The sequence below is a fragment of the Humulus lupulus genome, chromosome 7 (assembly GCF_963169125.1).
Source record: "Humulus lupulus chromosome 7, drHumLupu1.1, whole genome shotgun sequence".
In the NCBI taxonomy this organism is placed as follows: domain Eukaryota; kingdom Viridiplantae; phylum Streptophyta; class Magnoliopsida; order Rosales; family Cannabaceae; genus Humulus; species Humulus lupulus.
Genome location: NC_084799.1, coordinates 204,698,401 through 204,711,983, shown reverse-complemented (window position 1 = coordinate 204,711,983; position 13,583 = coordinate 204,698,401).

The following is a 13,583-nucleotide window of genomic DNA, read 5'->3' as shown; positions in this document are numbered from 1 at the left end:
ATCGTCGATAGAAACCCGCATGACCAAGAAACGACCGTATTTCCTTGACACTAGATGGAGGTGGTAAAGACCGAATGAGATCAACTTTGGCCTTGTCCACTTCAATTCCTTTTTCCGAGATAACATGTCCCAAAACAATCCCCTGCTGTACCATAAAATGGCATTTCTCCCAATTCAAAACTAGATTGGTCTCAATGCAGCGTTTGAGAACCAAAGTAAGATTATGCAGGCATTTATCAAATGAATCGCCATATACACTGAAATCATCCATGAACACCTCAATAATGCTCTCAATGTAATCTGAAAAGATACTAACCATACATCTCTGAAATGTAGCAGGAGCGTTGCATAAACCGAATGGCATTCTCCGAAAAGCAAATGTGCCAAAGGGACATGTGAAGGTCGTCTTCTCCTGGTCTTCTGGGGCTATGACAATCTGATTATACCCCGAATAACCATCTAAGAAACAGTAATAGGGGTGGCCAGCCAATCTCTCAAGCATCTGATCAATGAATGGTAGGGGGAAGTGATCCTTCCGAGTTGTCGAATTTAGCTTGCGGTAATCAATACACACCCGCCACCCTGTTTGAACTCGAGTTGGAACTAGCTCATTCTCATTATTCTTCACCACAGTAATGCCAGACTTCTTGGGTACCACTTGAACTGGACTCACCCATTTACTGTCAGAGATTGGGTAAATCACACCCACACTAAGGAGCTTCAGAATCTCCTTCTTCACAACTTCCATCATTGGTGGGTTTAATCTCCGTTGCGCCTCACGTGTTGGTTTAAACCCTTCTTCAAGTAAAATTCGGTGCATGCACATGGAAGGGCTAATCCCCTTTATATCCGCAATAGACCAACCAATGGCTGTTTTATACTCTCGGAGTACTCTCATTAATTTGTCTTCTTGGCCTTGGTTAAGATTTCTTGCAATTATAACAGGAAGTGTCTCGTTCTTCCCCAAGTAAACATATTTGAGATGCTCCGGAAGAGGCTTCAATTCAAGTGTAGGAGCTTGAATAATTGATGGCTGCAATTTCTCATTAGAAATCGGCAAATCAAGAAATGCAACCTTCTTAAAAGTCTTGTCAAAACCACTATTGAGTGTGGTTATAACATCCATGATCTCATGAGACAAATCTTCATCGGTCAACACAAGATGCTCTCTCAACACAACCTCCAAATCATCTTCACTATGCAAATCTAAAACTCGTTGAGAAAGACTATCCAACACATCAATAGAGTAAACAGCGTGCACATCACTTGGATATCTCATAGCCTCAAAAATATTAAATCGAATAGTTTCCCCATCAAATTCCATGGTCAACGTACCGTCATGCACATCAATTTTAGTTCTCGCAGTTTTCATGAATGGCCTTCCCAACAAAATTGGAGTGGAGCATGGAATAGATTCATCTTCCATATCAAGAGCATAAAAATCAGCCGGAAACACCAATTCATTAACTTGAACTAAAACATCTTCTATTACACCCCTGGGATAAGCATTCGACCTATCAGCAAGTTGAATAATCACCCCCGTTTCTTCAAGTGGACCGAGATTCAATGAAGCATAAATGGAGAATGGCATGACATTGATAGAGGCTCCCAAATCCAACATACACCGCTCAATTCTTTTATTCCCAATAGTGCAAGGGATAGTAAAAGTACCAGGATCCTTACACTTTGGTGGAAGCTTCTTTTGTAGAACTGCGGAAACATTCTCCCCCACACTAACTTTTTCATTACCCCTCAACTTACGCTTATTAGTGCACAACTCTTTCAGGAACTTGGCATAGCGCGGCACTTGTTTAATAGCGTCAAGAAGAGGAATATTCACTTCTACCTTTCGGAATGTATCAAGAATCTCCTTGTCAACCTCTTCCTTTTTAGTCTTTTTCAGTCTGCTTGGGAATGGAGGTGGAATGACAATAGTAGGCTTAGGGCTGAGTTGTGTAGGGGTGGTTGGCTTTGATGGAACATCATCATTGACTGAGCAATCAACTTGTGGCTTGGATGACAATGTACTGGGCACTGGAGGATTAGGTGGATCATATCGCGTCCCACTACGCAAAGTTACTGCACTAGCATTCTCTTTGGGATTCATCTCAGGTTGTGAAGGTAATTTATTTGAGAGATGAGCCTCCAACCGGTTATATGATGCCGCTAATTGTCCCACCTGATTCTCCAAACTCTTGATGGAAGCTTGGGTGGTTTGCTGAAATTGAAGAGTATTTGTGGCAAGAGCATTGATTAAATCCTCAGTAGAAGGTTTAGCATTTGGTGGTGGAGTAGCCTGCGGTGGTTGTGATGGTCTAGGTACATAATTATTTTGAGACCTCTGTTGTGTAGTGAAACCAGGTGGTCTTGCTGCTATTGGTTGTGGAGCTAGTTGCTGTTGGTTCCCATATCGAAGGTTTGGATGATCACGCCAGCCAGGATTATAGGTTTGTGAAAATGGTTCATAATACATCTGACGTAATTGACCAGGAAAATTTCCTACAGCGTTAACACCCTCAGTTTCTCCCTCTACTAGAGTGGGGCACGTATCAGTAGGGTGTCCCACTACTTGACAGATTCCACATGGCCGCACCTGTTGGCCCAAAGCTAATTGTTGTACCACTGAAGTCAGTTGAGCTATCTGTTGACCAAGTTGATTATCAACAGTAGTTTGCACCTCGTTAACCCTTCTTGAAGTTGACATATGCTCCTGGCGAATACCAAACTGTTGGGAATTAGCTGCCATATTAGAAATCAAGCTCCTGGCTGCTGCAGGAGTCTTGTCCACTAGTGCCCCTCCACTGGCTGCATCAATCATACTTCTGTCCAACGGCAGTAATCCCTCATAGAAATATTGAATCAATAGTTGCTCACTGATCTGATGGTGAGGACAACTAGCACACAACCGCTTAAAGCGTTCCCAGTAATCATAGAGTGATTCTCCCACAGCCTGCCTGATGCCACAAATTTCTTTCCTTATACTCCCCACTTTAGACGCTGGAAAATACCGCTCCAAAAACAAGGTCTTCATAGTGTTCCAGGTCTCCACAGTACCAGGGGGGAGATAATACAGCCACTCCTTTGCTGAATCCTTTAGAGAGAAAGGAAAAGCTCGGAGTTTTATCTGTTCTTCTGTCACTGAGGCTGGCTTCATACTGGAGCATACAATATGGAACTCCTTGAGATGATTATTCAGATCCTCACCAGGCAGCCCATGGAACGATGGCAATAGATGAATGAGGCCCGACTTAAGCTCAAAATTCACATCAAGAGGTGCATATTGAATGCATAGCGGTTGTTGATCAATATCTGGCGCAGCCAACTCTTTCAACGTCCTATTTTGTGCCATATTTCTGTAAGATGTAATAGAATTGTCTGAATCTGAGTCGTGAGATGGTAAGGGCACTTTCACAGGATCCACTTGATGAGCAAGACGTTGAAAGAGTGGATTATCAGTAATAGTCCGCGAAGTCCGAGAAGAAGATGAAGTAGCAAGATACTGTTTGATTGCCTCCAACCTGTTCTGAGTGTCTTTGCCAGACATATAACTCTGAGATGCCAAGAGAAATCAAGTTAGTAAGCGTAAACCAATATGAATAATAAAAAGAATTAAATAGTTCCCCGGCAACGGCGCCAAAAATTTGATGCGTGTCGTATTGCGTACCAAATTTAACAAATATTTTATTTACTCTAAAACCAATTATTTAGTATAACGGCAAATAGAGGTCGAACCCAAGGGAACTATATTCAGTTTATTATTCACAAAAGCTTAACAAAGTTAAATTGGAAAGGGGAGTTTTGGAAAGTAAAAGTAAAAGCAAGAATTAAGAAAACAGTTAATAGCAAGAAGAGATTAACAACGATTTTAAAGACAGTTAAGAATTATTCTCCACCTCAGACAGTCATGCATGAATATTATTCCGATTCCCAATTAAACTATTAACCCTGCAGATAACGCTTAAGCAGTCAATTATCCCAATCTCCCTATCACAATCAATTACGGCTAAGCGCTCAATAATTAATTCTTTTTACCAAATAACAAACCTATTAAGCATACAATTCATTTAATTTAGTAAAAGCATTAACAACAGTGGAGATAGGTTAATCTAGGCAATAAATCAATGAAGCATTTAATTCATTTAACCTAGGTTCTATTCTTCATCACAAATACTTAGAACCCTAAACTATTAGGTGAATAGAAATTCTAAAATGATAATGAAATAATGTAAACCCTAATTAGTTGTACACCCTAACAAGGAATCACAAAATTCATACAATAGGCATAGAAAAATAGAATCAATTTAATATTAGGGAAATCAAGAAATAATATTCACATCTGAAATCAAACAATCATGTCTGGGTTTTGAATAACCCTTAACCTAAAAGAAACTAGCCAACAATCTTCATCATGATTAAAAACATAAACATAGATAAAGAATAATAGAGTAGGGGAAGAAGAAAACTATTGAGATGTTGATTGCAATCTTCCTTCTCCTCCAAGGCTCTCTCTGAGTTTCTCTCTCTCTAAAAACGTAATTCAAAACCTTCTTTCACGAATATGACCTAATCCCCCTTTTATTTCCCGTCCAAAAATTAAGAAAAATCGAATTTAAATTTGAATTCAAACGCGTGCCGCGGCAGCCATATTTCCTTGCCGCGGCACGAGACTCTCTGTTTCTCTTGTAGCAGCAGAGACCTCTCTGACTTGCCTCGTAGCGGTAGGGACTTTTCCCTGTAGCGGCAAGGACCTCTCTGACTTGCCTCGTAGCGGCAGGGACTTTTCCCTGTAGCGGTAAGCTCTCAGATTTCTGTACTTTTGTTCTTTTCTCGATTTTTCTTCTCTTTAACACTTTACTCCAATGGTTAGAATCCTACAAAATCATCATTCAACCAAAAATCATCAAAAATATACAAATATCCTTAAAAATAATGATTTAGATTAAATGAAACAAATTAACAAAATGATTCTAACTATCCCCAAACACACTACTTATGAACACAAAATCTGATAAGTAGAAAGGTAAACTTTATACAAAAATATACTTATCACCGAGCTTGCCCTCAAGATGGAGACGGCCAAGCTGGAAATAGAGGCGGCCGTGAACCAGAGGGAGACCGTCAAGGAAAATCTCAGCAAGGAGACAGCCCGCCTCCAAGAAGAGCTGGCCCGCGCGAAGGCGGAGCGCGAGGAAATTAGCCGTGCCAAGACCGGGGTGGAAGAGGAGTTGTCCCGGACGACGAAGGTTGCTGACGAAAGGGCGACTCTCTTGGAGACGGCTGCGGCACAGTCCGTCCTGGACAAGGAGGAGATCCGGATCCTGAAAGCCCGTGTTCTTGAGCTGGGTGACTCCCTTCTTCAGGAGAAGGCGGCACACGACACCACCCGTCGGGAGAAGGAGGAGGCCGACAACTTAGTGGATGTCACCTTTAACGAGGCCATTTATATGGCCTGGTGCAAGGACAAGAACATGAACCTCCTTATCTTCCCCGATCCCGACTCGAAGCGTGCCGAGTACGAGGCCAAGGAGAGGGAGGATGCGGACCTCCGGGCGGACGCGCTGTAGGCCCTTGTCTCGGCCTCGTTCTTTTTGTTAATTAGTTTAGCTTGTAATTTAATTTCAAACACTTCTTCTTCCTTTGGTTTTTAAAAGATTTCTCCTTTCACCATTCAGTAAGAAGTTGATGTCGCGACTAACTGATTGCAGGGGGTTTGTCCCGGTTCCAACGGCCGGGACTGGACCCAACGACTAGTCTTTGCTCTGTTCGGGGCCCTTGGGACTTTGTTTAACCCGGAGTGTGCTTTCCCTGGAATTTTAGGTCGTGGGTTTGTTCCGGGGTTGACCTGATGCTTCTGTGCTCCGAGGATCAACACGTCCGGGTCGGACAGACTTTATACCCCCGGACGGTGCTCGTCCGGGTGGGACCGGCCTTGGGCTCCTTTTACTTCTATACCCCCGGGCGTAGTTCGTCCGGGGTGGGACCGGCTTTTGGCTCGGTCCTCTTATTTTTATATTCCCGGACATCGTTCGTCCGGGGTGGGACCGGCCTTGGGCTCGGTTCCCTTTTATTTATACCCCCGGACGTCGTTCGTCCGGGGTGGGACCGGCCTTGGGCACGCTCCTCTTATTTTTATACTCCCGGACATCGTTCGTCCGGGGTGGGACCGGCCTTGGGCTCGGTTCCCTTTTATTTATACCCCTGCACGTCGTTCGTCCGGGGTGGGACCGGCCTTGGACACGGTCCTCTTATTTTTATACTCCCGGACATCGTTCGTCCGGGGTGGGACCGGCCTTGGGCTCGGTTCCCTTTTATTTATACCCCCGGACGTCGTTCGTTCGTGGTGGGACCGGCCTTGGGCTCGGTTCCCTTTTTTATTTTTGCGCCTGGGATGACACCCCCCGCAAGTGAGCAGAGACTGGTCTGGGGTCACTTGAGATAATAGCTCTGAGGCACACATTTTCATGGAAATAATAGCCCTTTATGACGTTTTGCACACGTCATTTTCATTGTTCTAAAAAAGGGAATTAGCCCTGAGGCGTACATGTTACATCGTAAACATTAAACTCGGACGAGCCCTTAGGCTACTGGTAGTATTTACGGAGGTGTTCTGCGTTCCAGGCTCGCGGAACCTCGGAACCATCGAGCCGCTTCTTGCTGGATCTCATACGGCCCTTCCCAATTGGGGCCCAGAACCCCTACCCCCGGATCCTGAGTGGCAGGGAAGACCCTCCGCAGGACCAGATCGCTGGTTTCGAACTTACGGCTCTTGACTCTGGAGTTGAAGTGCCGAGCGATCTTGCCCTGGTACATCTTTAACTGCACCTGCGACTCTTCCCGGATTTCCTCGATAAGGTCTAGAGATTCTTGGAGTAAGGCATGGTTCTGGGTGGGATCATACGTGTCGCGACGATGGGACGGGATGGTCGTTTCAATTGGGATGACGGCTTCGCATCCGTACGTCATTGAGTATGGGGTGTGTCCGGTTGATGTCCGTTCGGTTGTCCGGTAGGCCCACAACATGCGGGGGAGCTCTTCGGGCCACTTGCTCTTACAGGCCTGAAGCTTTTTCTTCAGTGTCCCTTTTAGGATTTTGTTCACGGCTTCGGCCTGTCCGTTCGCTTGGGGCCTGGCCACGGCGGAGAAACTCTTCACTATACCGTGCCTCTCGCAGAAATCCGTGAAGTGGAGGGTGTCAAATTGTTTCCCGTTGTCAGACACGATTTTGTAGGGGAGGCCATACCGACACACTATGTTGTTAACGACGAAATCTAAGGCCTTCTTGGACGTGATCGTGTTCATAGGCTCCGCCTCAACCCATTTCGTGAAATAGTCTACCGCCACAATGGCATACTTCACCCCTCCTCTCCTGGTTGGGAGGGATCCCACAAGATCGATCCCCCACACTGCAAAGGGCCAGGGACTGTTCATCAAGGTTATCTCTATTGGGGGGGCCCGAGGGATCTTCGCGTACCTCTGGCATTGTTCGCACCTGCGGACGTAGTCTATGCAGTCCCTTTTCATGGTGGGCCAGAAGTATCCTTGGCGCAGAATCTTCTTGGACAAACTGGGTCCGGCTGTGTGATCTCCGCAAAAGCCTTCGTGGACCTCATGCATGATGGCGCCCAACTCAGTCCCGGACACGCACCGGAGGTAAGGCATAGACAGTCCCCGGCGATAAAGTATCCCGTCCATCATGACGTATCGGTGGGCCTGGTACAGGAGCTTCCTGGCCGCGGCTCGCTCGTTCGGAACCTCCCCGGTGGACAGGTAGCGGATCAGCGGCCCCATCCATGAATTGGAGTGATCGACGGCATGGACGGTCGGAGTCCCTATGCTTGGGACGGGGAGATGGTTGACGGGGACCAGCCCGGCCAACTCGGCCTCTGCGTCGGTTGCTAGCTTCGCTAATGTGTCCGCAAAGACGTTCTTCTCCCGGGGTATCTGGCGAATGGAATGCGCCGCGAACGCTTAGAGCATCTCCCTCGCTTGGGTTACGTATGCCGCCATTCGCTCTCCCTTGGTCTGATACTCCCCCGAAATCTGTCTGACTACCAGCTGAGAATCGCTGTATATTTCGAGGTTCGCCGCCCCTACTTCTCGGGCCAGACGCAAGCCGGCTATGACGGCCTCATGCTTCGCCTCGTTGTTCGACGCTTGGAACTGGAAACGGAGGGCGTTTTGTAGCTGATGCCCCTGCGGGGATACCAGGATGATCCCGGCGCCGGCCCCGTTCTCGTTCGATGCTCCGTCCACGAAGACTTTCCAAACGGGAGAAGTGCGGGCCGCGGGGGCACTCTCTTCTGGGGTGACCCCGGAACATTCGACGATGAAGTCGGCCAGGGCCTGTCCCTTAATGGCCACCCGGGGCACGTAAGATATATCAAATTGGCTCAGCTCCATGGCCCATTTCAGGAGTCTCCCCGACGCCTCAGGTTTCTGCAACACCTGCCGCAGGGGGTGGTTGGTTAAGACCTTTATCGTGTGGGCCTGGAAGTAAGGTCGAAGCTTCCAGGATGCCGTCAGCAGACAGAAAGTCAGTTTTTCGATTAGTGGGTATCTAGATTCGGCGTCTAGTAATTGCTTGCTCACGTAGTACACCGGGAGTTGAGTCCTCTCCTCTTCGCGCACCAACGCGGCGCTGATGGCGTGCTCGGTTACGGCCAGGTATAAGTACAAAGGCTCTCCTTCGACTGGCTTCGCCAGGATGGGGGCCTTGGCCAAGTGCTCTTTCAGCTTCTGGAAGGCTTCTTCGCACTCGGGTGACCATTCGAACCGCTGGCTTCCCCGGAGGACGTTGAAAAAAGGGACGCACTTGTCCGTGGCCTTGGAGACAAAACGGCTTAGGGCGGCCACTCGCCCCGTCAGGCTTTGAACGTCCTTGTGCTTCCGGGGAGAGGCCATGTTGATCAGGGCCTTGATCTTCTCGGGGTTGGCTTCAATTCCTCGGGAACTCACGATAAAGCCCAGGAACTTCCCGGATGCGACGCCGAAGGTGCACTTCTTAGGGTTCAGCTTCATCCCGTACTTCCGGATAACCGCGAAAGCCTCCGCCAAATCGCTCGAATGTTCCCGCGACATCTTGGATTTGACCAGCATATTGTCGATGTATACTTCTATGTTTCGCCCCAGCTGGGCCCTAAACATTCGATTGACGAGCCTCTGGTAGGTTGCTCCGGCATTCTTGAGTCCGAAAGGCATGACGACATAGCAGTAGATGCCCTTGTCAGTTTGGAAACTGGTGTGCTCCTGATCTGCCACGTGCATGGAGATCTGGTTGTAGCCTGAGTAGGCGTCCATGAAACTCAAGATCTCGTAACCGGACGTAGCATCCACCATTTGGTCTATCCGGGGGAGCGGGAAACAGTCCTTCGGACATGCTTTGTTGAGGTCCGTGAAGTCGATGCAGGTCCTCCACGTCCCGTTAGGCTTCGGCACCAAGACTGGGTTGGCCAGCCATATGGGGTACACGGCTTCGCGGATGAAGTTAATGGAAGACAACTTCTCTACCTCCAGCTTGAGGGCCTCGGCCCTTTCCGTCCCCAAAGGTCTGCGCTTCTGGCGGACCGGGGTTGCGTTTGGGTTAATACTCAACGCGTGGCATATGATATTGCGGTCGATCCCGGTCATATCGGAGTGGGACCATGCCAGAAGATCCTGATTTTCCTTGACTTGGGCGATAATGGCGGCCCGAATGTCTTCCAGCAGGCTCTTTCCCACTTGGATGACCCTGGCAGGGTCGGACTCGCTGATGCATACCTCTTCTATTTCGTCCATTGGCTCAAGGGTGCGTTCCTCTCCCAACCGTGGGTCCAGATCGTCTTCGTCCTGGATAGCTTGCTCGGGCGGGCGGAGTGCCGGCTTGACGGGCTCATCCCGGACCATACAAACGGGACTGGCAGAGATATGGTAACACTTCCGCGCGCTTTTCTGGTCTCTGCGGACCGTCCCAATCCCTCCGTTGCTGCACGGGAACTTCATGCATAGATGGCGGATGGAGGTGATGGCCCCGAACTCGACCAAGGCAGGCCGGCCAAAGATGGCGTTGTAAGCGGTCGGGCAATCCACCACCACAAAGGTGCAGAACTTGAACGATTGCTGCAATGTGTCCCCCAGAGTAACAGGCAGCTGGACCTTTCCCATGGGGAGGAGTGCGTCTCCGTTGAAGCCGTAGATTTGGGTCGGGCACGACGCCAGATCAGCCTCCGTCAGGCCAATGGCGGCAAAGGCGGATTTGAACAACAAGTTGACGGAGCTTCCGTCATCCACCAACACTCGGGACACCATCTTGTTGGCAATTTGAGCATCTATGACCAGTGGGTCGTGGTGCGGGAAATGGACGTTACGGGCGTCGTCTTCCGTGAACGTGATGGGGAGGTTCATCAGTTTGGGGCGCTGAGCAGGGGCCTGGACGAGGGCGCAAACTTCTTGGTCATGGTCCAGCTCACTCAGATAGCGCTTTTGATCATTCTTCGAAGGGCCTCCTAGGTGGGGTCCGCCTGATATGGTTGACACGTGCCCGTCCACTCGAGGGGGCGCTGCCCCGGAAGGATAGGGTATCCCAGGACCGGGGGCCTGCGTGGCGACGGCCCCCTGAGGGGTCTGTGCCGGGAGCCCTTGCGCATACCCTCCCTGGGGCGGGTATGCACGAGTCGTTGTCGGCGCCGCAGACTGCCCGGGATTTGCTGTCATGCCCGGGACGCCTATGGGCATCCTTACCCACTGATGGAGGTGTCCCAGCTTGATGAGGTTTTCAATTTCATCTTTGAGCTGCCGACATTCGTCAGTGGTGTGGCCCACATCTTTGTGATAGGCGCACCGTTTGCTGGTGTCTCTGGGGTTCCTCCCCCCCCCCCCCTAAACATGGGGCTAGGTTTCCGGTAATGGACCGCTCTTTCTGTAGCCAGGTAGATGTTTTCCCGGGTATCCACCAAGTTAGTGTATTCCGAGTATTGGGGCTCATAGCCCCTCTTCCCTTTTTTGGCCGACTCCGGCCGGTTCTGGCCTTTGCCGGCCCGCTTACTCCGGGAGGGATTCACGCTTGCCTCGGTTACCCCGGTCTGCGATTGTTGGGCCACGACGGGGGCCATGCTGTGCCCTGCTGGCGCGACACCATACCCGGAGAAGGGCGTTGACTGGGCCGGGGCGTATCCCGAAGCGGCAGGACTGTACACCGTAGGCGTGTAACTAATGCCGGGCGCGACAACCGCCCCCGGGACGATGGGGGGCGATGCGTAGGACTGCGCGGGGAAATGTCCCGCACCTCCTGGAATCGTCTGAGGGACTGGATGAGGAGCCGAGGGCCATCCGAAGGCCTGGATCTGGGCCTCCTCCCAGTTGATGAATCCTTGGGCCCTCCTAATAAATTCTTCTAGGGTGGCGGCTTTATTGCGCTGCATGTCGTCCCAGAGCGGGGACCCGGCCCGGATTCCAGACTGTAGTGCCATCAGGCGCTGTCCGTCGTCGACCTTTGTCTTGGAGGCTTCTTCAGTGAAGCGCTGGATGTAGGCCCTCAGTGTTTCTGCGGGCATTTGCTTAATATTGGCAAGGGCACTGATTTGCATGTCCATCCTCATGGTGGCCACGAATTGCTTCCGAAAAGCCGACTGTAGCCCGGACCATGTTTGGATGGACCCCGGTTTAAGCCTTTTCCACCACTCTTCGGCGGGACCGCCCAACGTGATGGAGAAGCAGAGGCATTTGCCGTTGTCGCTGACGTGAGCCACGGTCATGAGTCGGTTGTACCGGGACAGATGATCCCTAGGGTCCGTGCTTCCAGTGTAGGCGGTGAGACTTGGCATCTTGAACCCCTTGGGCAACACGGCGTCTAGGATATGTCTCGCGCACGGCTCCTTGTCCTCTTCGTCAGAGTCAGTGTCCGCGCCCTCTTGCTTGCGGACCAAGCGGTTGGTGACCTTTTTTAATGCTGCCATTTGCTCCATGAGCTGCCTGGCCGCGCCGTCCTCCAGGGGGATTCTCTCGTTCCGCCTGTCGTTTATGTCGTTCCTGAGGTCGCCGTTTCGAGGAAGGATTTTTTGCTTGCGGGCCCGCTCTTTTCGGGCATTTAGTCCGTCACGTAAATCTACCCGGGAAGTGTCGTCCCCGGAGCTGAGAGCGTCACGATCCTCGCGGCGGGATCGTTCCTGACGGTTCTTGTTGACCGAGGCACTCGGGTGCAAAGACTTTTCCCTCCCGTTCGCCCTTGGGGCGGGCCGGGGCTGACCGTCCTGCGGCCGTACCCCCTACGGATCGATTGGGGGGCCTCGTCCTGGGTCGGGGCACACCTTCTCTTTCCTAGGTAACGGCCGTGAACGTGCCCCGGCTTTACTGACGGGGGTAGTCTTTTTCCGAGTTGTCCGTCGCTCCCTGTCCGGGACTTTCGGAGCCGTGTCGGGGGGAGGCTCTGGGAAACGGATCGGGCTGGCCCCCCTGGGGCCCCCGGTTTGCGCTTGGGGAGCGGGTTGTTGCGTTTCTGGGTGCAGGCCAACTGCGGGGTTGGCCGCCGGGCCCTGTGCGACCATCAGTGCTTGCAGGGCATGGAGAGACTCTTGCACCCGGCGGTGTGCCTCCGCCTGCTCAGCCATCCTGGCTTCCTGATCCCGGATCTGCTGCCTCAGTTTAGTCACCTCCGGGTCTTGCTGATTGTCGCGAGGGACCTCGGGATCCGCGTCTTCATCATGATATTCCCCCCCGTTCTCCTCCTCATAGTACTCTTCTTCGTTTCCTACTTCGTACTCTGTCCCACCCTCGTAGTCTTGCGACTCATCTTGGTGAGACGTCTGAGGAGGCACGTCTTCAAGCAGGTTTTGAGGGATGCGCTAAGAAGGCAGTGGGTCTCCGTTGCCCTGCTCCGGGTTGGCAGGGTCGAAGGTGGTGTTACGAGTGTTCACCATCGTAGTAAAGGCCTGACGTTGGCGCTAGCTTCCTTCAGCTCTCAATGAAAGCACCAAACTGTTAACCGAGATTTTCGGCAACTATCTTAAAGAAGGATATTTACTGATAATAATAATGAGAATGGAAGATCGACACAAGATTTTTACGTGGTTGGGGCGTTAACTAGCCTTAGTCCACGAGTCTGTATATAAATCTGTATTAGAGCTAGGATAAGCTTTTACAATGGAGTTGTTTAACTGTATTTGAGCAGAGTTTCTGCCTTCTTTTTCTCTTCTACGTTGCATTACAACTTATATTTATAGGACGAGGGGGACATCAGGTTTGGGTCGGGCCTGACCCGGACCCATTTGGGGAATGTGCACAAGGGGCCTTCCTAGTGGAGGCCCGAGCTAAAAAGATATACAGAACACCAAACCCGAACCAGCTCAGGCCCAATTAGTTGCCCTGAGATGCAAGCATTCTCCCGACAAAACGGCACTTTGGCTCTGACCACTTCGAATCACGAGGCCGATTCAGGGGACAAGACCGGTCAGAGTACTTGGCTGTGCAGTCCTGACACGCCAGCAGATAATCCCAAGGAGACCCTTTCTGCAGGTGAAAAGTGGGGGGACAAGACCCACGCGAAATGAGGCGGCTTCAGTGTCCTGGACGCCTGACCCATAGCCTGGGGATGAAGCGGTCCAGGTTCGTTT